Genomic DNA, 10,045 nt, shown 5'->3' on the forward strand with positions numbered 1-10,045 from the left:
TTTGCAAGATGAAAAGAGTTCTTAAGAGGGATGGTGGCAATGGTTGTACAATGTTTCATATGTACTTAATGCTACTGATATATCTACTTTAAAATGATTAAGAGGGTTAATTTCATTATGTGTATTTCACCACAGTTTAAAAAATTAATGCAGAATTTCTGAACCTACCAGTGATGGTGGGGGCAGGGCAAAAGGACAGTCAGTATAGTAAGGTTACCTGCCTCCAGGGAATTGTTCCTCCCAGTTGTCAATGAAGTACCTTCTGGGTGACTCCCTTCCTTTTCTTCTGGAGAGATATGGCACCCCTGGAAGGCTCCTTTCCCATCTTTTGGCAAGATAAAGGGAGGAGGGGGCATGAGAAGAAAGGGTAAAAGAATAGGACACCCCCACTCCCTCAGACACCCAGCTCTGGGACCCCTTCTTTTCGGGGAAGTCTATCTCTGTCCTTTGCGTAATGAAACTTGCTTTCTGCGCTTGCCTCAGCATTTCTCGGGTGTTTAATCTTTAACACCAGGGAATGGGGCTTGGAACACCGGTATCATGTCTTGTGTCACCAGGACTCCCTGAAAATGAGTTTGTATGTTGGAAGATGTCTGGATTTTTGGAAGGAATATTAAAAATTAAGAAGCACTAAACCAGAAAGTCATCCTTCAACAGACACCTAATTTACCAGCGCATCGTTCTCAATCTTCCCAGTCTCTAGAACTGTGAAGAATAATTTGTTCATAAATAATTCAGTTTGTTGTATTTATTCTAGCATGGCAAATGGATGACAACAAACACCTTCTCCTCCCCCAGAATCCTCCAACTCACGAGCCCTGTCTGAGAAGGAAGCAGGGTTGAGATTCACCACACAGTGCACAATTGAGTGATTTGTAAAAATAAATATACAAATCTTTATTTTTTTCCAATAAGCTATATATTTACTTGTCTAAATATTCAAAAGTAAACATATCCCCAGCACCACAAAAAAAAAAAAAGTAAACAGAGATGGCGGGGTGAAAAGTCTACCTTTTATTCTTGTGCCCCAGCCAAATAGGGGCTTATCAGTTTTTATCAAAGGAAAGTAAGCATATTCCAATTTTTGTGCATCCTTCTAGAGGTATTCTATGCAGCTATAAACAACAATCTATTAGGCATTTTGGTTTTCTCATTTAAAAATATATAAAATGGCCACAATGAGATACTACCACCCAATGACAAGAATGAATGACATAACAGTGATTCTATCAAGAATGGATATGACCGCGATGACTGACATCCTCATATATTACTGGTTAACAGTATAAAATGTGACTACTTTCAGAAAGCGTTCAGCAGTTAAAGTTAACCATATACTATTCTATGACAGTAGTTTGACCTCAAGAAAACTGAATGCAGATGTCCACAAGAGGACTTGTAGTTCAGGGAAATTTTATAAAGTTAGAAACACCATAAACCCATCATAGGAATATGGATAAATTATGAATATTCACACAAGAGGATATCACTCAACAACAATAAAAAGAAGGAACTACTTATACATGCAACAACGTGGATGGATTTTTAAGACACGGTGGTGAGTGAAAGAAGCCAGACACAAAAGAACACGTACTATATGATTTTGTTTATATGAACTACAAGGCCAGGCAAAGCTAATCTATGACAGAAATGAGAACCGTGTTTACATGTTGGGAGGCTGGGCAGTGGAAACTGCCTGGAGAGGGACACCAGGGCACTTCCTGGGAGTGAGCAGAATGTTCTACATCTTGATCTGAGTGGTGATCACAGGGATGGATAAATACATAAGATGAATTGAACTGCAGTCTTCATGTTTGTGGATGTTAGTGTATGTATAAAGTAGACTCTAATAAAGTTACCATAAAAGAGCTAAGATCTAAAAAGGATGAAACTGGGATTTTAAGCAGAATTTTTAAGAATTGGAAATGACTGGGAAAGTTCTGACATCTGTTCAGGTTGTGGAAAAGTAGAGGAGAGATTTAACAGAGCATAAGGGAGTGAGTGAAGAAAAATAAAATGGATTGAAGTTTATATCTTACTGAGTAGAAACTGCTTAATAAACCAGTTACAATTTCATCATAGAGCATTTAGTTACCCATAATATAATACTACTGGTTGCTTAAGGAACATACATATGTAAAAAAAAAATTTTAAAGGACAGGAATATAAACAGCAATGCAGACGCTCAGGAGGATGGACAGAGGGAAAGGAAGGCAGGTGTTGAGAGTGACACTGTAACAGCCCCTTTAAAAGTATAAGCCATAATTTTGCAATCTCCTAATAAATCATTTTTTTTTCTGCAACTGAGAAAGGAAATTGTGGAACTGGCCCAAAAGCCTGGGCAAGCACAAGCAAGGGCTGAAAATCTGAAATTGTAATACATCTCTGGCTAGCACAGCCAGGCGAAATCTACATATATATGTTTCCTGCCTTCGGTTCCTATGAATTATGATGGTCCTAGAAATTGTAATATTCCTATAAGATGGGCAGAGGCAGATTAATTGCCTTCCTCATTTTTGGCCAAATGGCCAATTAAATTCATTTTCCCTATTTATAACATTTTCTCCTATTTCCAATGAGGGTGGGAGACCAAATCCAGTCTGTGGGAACTCTGGCAGGGCTTCTGGTCCGTGGTTCTGATGACAACACCAAAGGGTCGCCAAAGTTATTATTTTTATTTCTTAAAAGTCAACAGTAAGAAATATGAGGTTAATATTTGTTGAATCTAAGTAGTTGAAAGTTTTGACATGTAATCTGTAACCATTATTTACAATATTTCATATGGAGATTGATCTAGATATTATTAGAAAATTATTTCCAAGATTTACCAGGACTGTACCATTCCATAGCTCGTTTGCACTGGTATTGTCAAGTAGGGCAAACTGTGCTTATGTACAGAAAAATCTAGAATACCCACAAAGCTTCCATTCCCTTTCAAATAGGAAAGAACCTGAACTACACTGAATAGTAGTAATATCTTAATATTTCCTTTCAGTGTTATTTATTGAGAAATAATGTTGTTTTAAATAGTTTGAACTACATGATCTTTTAGGTATTTTAAGTTTCTAAACTGCTATTATATACTACTTTCTAGAAAGACCTTCTTTCTGGGATCTTAAAGACATAATTTTGAGATAATGTATATTTTGAATTGTAATATTTCATGGAAATTACCAAATGGAAAAAACATATAAATATCACCTTGTTCTTTTAATAAGTATTATTTTTATACTACCAGTCAAATATAAAGTTACCAAATATAAATGCACGTGGATTTTTTAGAAACTTGGTGGCCCAATTAAGAGTGTATTAACAAGTGTTCTCACTGCTGGGTGGTAGAGTGCTTGTCTTGCAAGTGTGCGGCACTGAGTTCAATACTAAGCACCACATAATAAATAAATAAATAAATATATTGTGTCCATCTATAACTAAAAAAAATTTTAAAATGATAATTGGAAAATGCATATTATTTACAGAAATTTCATATAACCATATTACAACACACATCCTGTTTCTACCACAGTAGATTTGATTATCAGTTTTTAGCACCTAAGTTGTTCTACTTCAGAATCAGCTTTATGGAAGACTTGCATTCTGGTTTGGCTTACATCATATGCTACCTAGATAGCCACTGGAAGGTCTTCAAGTTTATCCATTCATTCACTGTTGAACCTTCATGGATTACCTTTTATTCAATTTAGCACTTGTATCAGGGAATCAGCTAGAAAGAATAGAATCCTACTCCAAAGGATATTTTAATCTAAATAGACATGTGTATAACTGGGTACTGTTCCCAGTAACCTGTGGGATTAGTACTATGATAGAATGTTAAAAACTATAATAATGGTGCTCAGAGGAGAGAAATATTTCAGAGTTCGGTCACAGAAGAGGTAGTATTTGAACAATCTATGAAGGATGAAAACTTTTACTAATTGTTGCCTTCATTACTACTATTCTCTGGGAAAAGCTCAGAAATTGTTTTTAATATAGTTATTGAAATTCTTCTATTTATCTACATAAAGAAAAGCTATCTTTTGTGTAAATGGATGCACTATCAAAAACTAAAGATAGTTCTAATGAATCGTTAAGGAATCAGATCTATAATGATATATTTATTAACATCAGTATCATGTAAAAAATCTTATATCTTCTCAAGAGACACATTAAAAAGCCCTCAAAAAAAGATACATTAAATAAGAAAACTTCATGTTATATAACTCATTCACTAAAAACATGGATTAGATGAAAAACCATCTAGAGTATTTCATCTTCAATATGTGCAATAAAGTATCTGATGGCTGAGGTCATTACAGTAATAATAATTTAGAATATGGCATGTTAGTTACTGAAAAGGTCAGAGATGGTCAGATATTGGTAGTAATAATAATAATAATAATAATAATAATAATAATAATAATAAATCATTACTTTGAGGATTAGATCAAATAGATTCCCTAAAGCTGCACTGCAGCAATACAGGGAAAGTAATGATAGCAGGTAGAAGCCAAGGTTTTAAGTTCTAGTTCTACCGTTTTACCCATTAGCACTTTTGCTTCCTCATCTATCCAAATGGCAAAGATGCAGACTATGCCTCCTTGAAAGGTTACACGGCAAGCATTAACAGTGTTGGTTGGATGCCCTTTATAAAACATAAATCATTATCAAATGTATAGTAGTTGTTACTAGGCAAGTATGATTTAAATTAGTTCAAGTTTTCTAAGAATGTCTATGAAGAAGAGAAGTTGGAGAAATCACAAGATGTATCCAGTTGCCTTATTTGGACTACCATAGTGGGAGCAGAATTGAAACCTCACTCAGATGGGTTTCCTGTAAGTGGCTAATTTGAAAGAAAACAAAATAAACTCAGCCAATCACAGGCAGCCAGCTGGTCATTGTGTTGTCTTGAATTTCCCACTAAGGTAGTCCAAATAAGGCAATTGTTCAAATTTTAACCAAATAATTTGGGTTTTTTTTGCTTTGCTTCCACAGTCACCCTATAAAACCTTGCCTTCAACTACCTCTGGCAGAACTCAGATTGCTTATGGTTTGGCGCTGCCCAATTCATAAACTACTGTTTGCTCAGATAAACCAGTTTTCAATGTTCATTAGTTTATCTTTTAACAGAACTATGAAAACATGTTTTGAAATCCAAGGTGATATTTTAAAAAATTTTTTCCCTAGAATTATGCATTTAGACTTTGTCCTAGCATATCTTATTGAAATTCTGTAATTATATGTACTTAGTTCTTGCCCAATTCTTTGCCTTTTCAATGTCTCATTTTCTTTATAGATTGGGCAGAGTCTCTTCTGCCCTGTTAGGGAATGCCCCTAGAGCACCACCTTCACTGACTATGGTTTTGAGGAGTAGTCAGATCATTCCTGACTTACAGAATAATGAAATAAATAAAAGAAAGGCTTGCATAATCATAACTTTTCCAAAAGAAATAAAGAAATTAGGTTCACCAAATGTTACTAAATGTGACAGGCCAAAATAAATTCTGCCAGGGAAAAGAGTTAATAAAGGAAAAAGGAAGATATAAAGAAAGAACAAAAGAAAAAAAGAAAGAACAAACAACCTCAGGGTGCTGAAGTTCTTTTAAAACATAAAGGCACAGAAATAAGCCCTTAATGTAAGGATTGATAGATTTAATTCCTTAAGTCAAAAACACAACAGAAATAAAACTAAAATGAAAACAAATTAGGGGAAACTATTTGTAGCATATGTGACAGATTTATGTCATTATTGTATAGGGAAATAAGCTATGTGTGAAGGATGGATATGAAAGGATTTTATAATAGTGATAAATTAGATAATTCAGTTTGTAAAATAGGTTAACTTATGGAATGGTCAAAAAAGAATATTACATATTCTTACAAATTTGGGCATAAACAAATATTTTGAAAAGAATATGCATAAAGGTATATAGACCATAAATTAAGTACTTAATAATATTTAGAAAATAATCACATCTTATTCGATTAAAATTGTTAGAGCATGCTTAGTATGATACAAATTTTTATGTAAGTGGATATTTTGACAAAACTACCAAAATGATTAGTTTAGAAGATGTGATTTTGGGCATTAAAATTTTTCTTTTCATTTTTTATTTTCCAAAATTTCAACACTGAATTTAGAGAATTTAATGCAAACTAAATATATTACTTTAAGGTCACAGCATAAGCAGATTAAACATAAACAGTGAGTAGAAAAATATTACAACGTATTTTTAAAAAGTTAGTATTCTTCCCTTGATACCTGTTCCCCTTTCCTGGGCTTAATCCTAATTTTATCCTATTGTTGAAATACTTGGACAGAGCTGTCACAAATCTCATATTAAGAATTTACAGCACAGAGAAAAAAAAGTAGAATTGCTATAATTGTCCAATCATAAAGTTAAATAAAGTTATGTTAATGCAAAGGTAGAATAATGTACACCTACAAAATATGCATGTTTGAAAGAATAGTGTTATGAAGAAAGTAAATTGCACAGTGCTCCCTTCAAAATGACCCAAATTACAACCTTGTTCAAGTATCTCCTTTTGGAGAAGACTTCCCTGACCACTCCATTTAAAGTCACAAATCCTCCACTCTGCGTCCATATTACTCTGGCTACCATACTTAACCTGCAGTTTTTTGCATACACTTGACATCCTCTACCATACCACATCATTTTGTTTTTATTATGATGATTGTTCATTGTCTGTTTCCCCATAGAGTGTACCTAATGAGAATTCAGTGAATGAGTGGATGAATGAATGTGGATAGATACATATAAAAATTAGAAAGAAAAAAAATAATAGCTGGTTTTAGATGGGTGTGATTATAGGAGTAAATATTTTCTTTAGATTTCTTAGATACACAAATTTTCTGTGGTGAACATGAGTGCATACATCACTCAATCATTCTAGATAATTCTGCATTTTCAAAGGTTTTCCAGGGAAATGATTTTACTACCTTTCTCATCAGCCTGTGTCAGTTTTAATATTCTAAAAGAACCAAGAAATATTTCTTTCTGTCTAATTCAGCTCGATTGCCAATGGAAGGTTCAAGAGTGCCTGTGGGTATAGGACAGACATTAGGACAGGTGATGAAGACAAGAGAGATGAATTCTTTCAATGACAGAGTAATGACAATGGAAAGAAAGGCAAGTGGGAGGAGAGAAGAGGAAAGATGCCACATTATGGGTTGTGAATATTTGTGCCTCCTCTTATGTGCCAGCACCCTGTGGTGGTTGCTGAAGGATACCTGAAGACGATTGCACAAAACAGTCCTGGTGCTCAAGGAGTTTACAACATGATAGGAAGCTCTTGGGCTAATATTTACTTCTTGTTTGCTTCCTTAGCCAGCATATATTGACTTCAGGCATGCAACTCATTGATGACTGTATTTAGTGGCCCTCTGATGAGTACAGAGCCAGACACTCAGTGTCATAAAACTGTTTTGATTGTAAAAAGTGACTCCTTTCAATTTTCCTTCAATGGATTATCTCCTGAGGCTTTATCTGTGGCTTTATTTTGTTGGATACTATCTTTTTGCTTTGTTTTAATCCTTGACTAGCTTTTCCTTAACACAATCATGATTCATGCTTAGAAGGTTCAGAACAACTTAAGACTGGCCAGGATGAAACACAAACAGGTAAATTTGGAATAGGAAAGAGAATCACATTAAAGTTCCAGAGCAAAACACAAATGACCTTTAGTTTTTGTTTTGTTTTTTAATATATATATATATATAATATATATATATTATATATATATACATATGTAGGTTGTAGATGGACACAATATCTTTATTTTATTTATTTATTTTTATGTGGTGCCAAGGATCCAACTCAGTGCCTCACACATGCTAGGCAAGCACTCTAGGGCTAAGCCACAACCTTAGCCCAACCTTTGGTTTTGTAGTTGCAGGTATTGGTTTCTGGCATCTCTGTTTTTCTCTAGAACTTGAAAAATTGCCTGTCAGGCTGGTATGATCCTGCTTCTACCTTCTAAGAGATGATAAATACTAAACTAAGCTGGTCATTTCAGTCACAGAATAGTCTTGAAAAGCAAACTTTGAGAGTTGTTGTTTTGTCTTGTTTTTAGAAATGAAGTTTCTTCAACTTTCCCTTGTTAGCATCTATTTTCTAATCATATTTCTTCAGTAAACATGTTCTAGATCTTCCACTCTTCTGAAGCTGTGGGATCCTGTCTGACACCAGAGTTGTGTTAATTCTCATGTGTTAAGTATGCCTTGGCTCTGATTTTGAATCATACATTTTGAATTTTTTACATTCAGATAAAATGTATGTCTTAAGGCACCAGTGTTACCAGTAATCAGTGTTGCTGATTTATATGCACCTTCAAGCTATTTGTGCCCTATCCTTTCTGCTCCCAGAATGCTGAGTTTCTGTGGTTTGGTGGACTCCATAGGAACTGAAATCCGGAGACCTAGGATCAGGTTCCAACTCTGTCCCTTTCTGCCTCTGTGGCCTTGGTTAAATTTGGTTCAAGTCCCTAAACCTACACTGGGCTGTTATGAGCATTAATCAGAAGAGCAAATGAAAAAAATGTTTCCCTAACTGGAATCAGAAATACAAAGATTCTCCCTTTATTCCTGTTTGGTTGTTTTGTGTAGGGTGTCCCCTGATCTGCCCTTGCTCCTTTCTATCAAAATGCACTCTTCCTCCAATTCCTTCTGAGTTAAATCACATCTGCTTTCAGATGCCAACAGTCAGAGCTCCAGGAAGACTCCACGTATTTATTAACTGGGGAGTTTCCCCTTCAGATAGGCTTAACAGGGCTATGCACCTTTGCTCCTTAGCTCTTGGAAGAGTTGGAGATTTCCATTGATCTATAAAATTATTTTATTATTAAAAGTCCACATGACTGAAGAGGCACATCACCTGGATCCTGCTCCTGGCTGAGGCTTACCAGCTGTGTGCCCTGTAAGAAATGCCTCTGAGCTTCAGCCCTTGAACCTGTAACATAGAGATGATTGCACTGCCTACTCCACAGGGCTGCTCTGAGAAGTGGTTGGACCAGTGCATGTAAGCCACTTAAGCTGTGATGGACACACAGTCAACTCTCAGTGAAAGTTGCCTGCCACTGAGAAGGGCATTTGTCTTCTTCACTTGCCACCAGCATGGGAGGGAGCTTTATAAGAATCATGGCTTGTCTTTCAAATGCAAGGACAAAGCCTGGCTTAGAATAAATGTTTAATAAAGCTTTTTTGAATGTAATAATAAATGATTAAGTGCATGGATTTAAAGTCTAAACTGGGACTCATCTTAAAATGCTGGGATTTTAATAATTTTATTATTCATGTTGTATTAAATCAAGTAAGTGTTAAAAAAAAAAGAGGGCTTAAAAACCAAAGCTTTAGGAAAAGAGTTTCCCCTAAGTTGTAGCTAAAACACTGATCAGTTTTATGTATACCATAAATTTTCATCAGTTATATTGCCTAGTTTGTTGTTGTGTCAAAAATAATAATCATTTATCAACATTCGAAGAACTCTGCTAAGATTTTGAATAACACAACAAATGACTCTCTCTCTCTATTCAAGATCTGCCTGGAAAGTTTTAACAAAGCACCAATATAAGTCTCCTGTATAATACCCAAAGAGGAGCAGTCAGTTCTACCTGTTGGTGGCAGATGGTGGAGAACACTTAGCCATAGGTCAAGAAAAGATGGAAAAAATAAAAATTACTAGCTTGCTTCTCCTCCCTCATCAAATCCATAATTTTGTTACTACTAAGATAACTCGGGATTTACTTTTCTTACCCTCTGCCCTATGATTGCAATTTTTTTCTCTTAATGGAGAGTTCTAAAGTTTTTTTTTTATAGACACCTTGAATCATTTTCACAATATTAATTTTTTTGGTGTTAAAAATCAAGGAATGATGGGCTGGGGATGTGGCTCAAGCGGTAGCGCACTCTCCTGGCATGCGTGCGGCCTGGGTTCGATCCTCAGCACCACATACAAACAAAGATGTTGTGTCCGCCAAAAACTAAAAAATAAATATTAAAATTCTCTCTCTCTCTCTCTCTCTCTCTCTCTCT

Source organism: Ictidomys tridecemlineatus, chromosome 1 (assembly GCF_052094955.1).
Source record: "Ictidomys tridecemlineatus isolate mIctTri1 chromosome 1, mIctTri1.hap1, whole genome shotgun sequence".
In the NCBI taxonomy this organism is placed as follows: Eukaryota; Metazoa; Chordata; class Mammalia; order Rodentia; family Sciuridae; genus Ictidomys; species Ictidomys tridecemlineatus.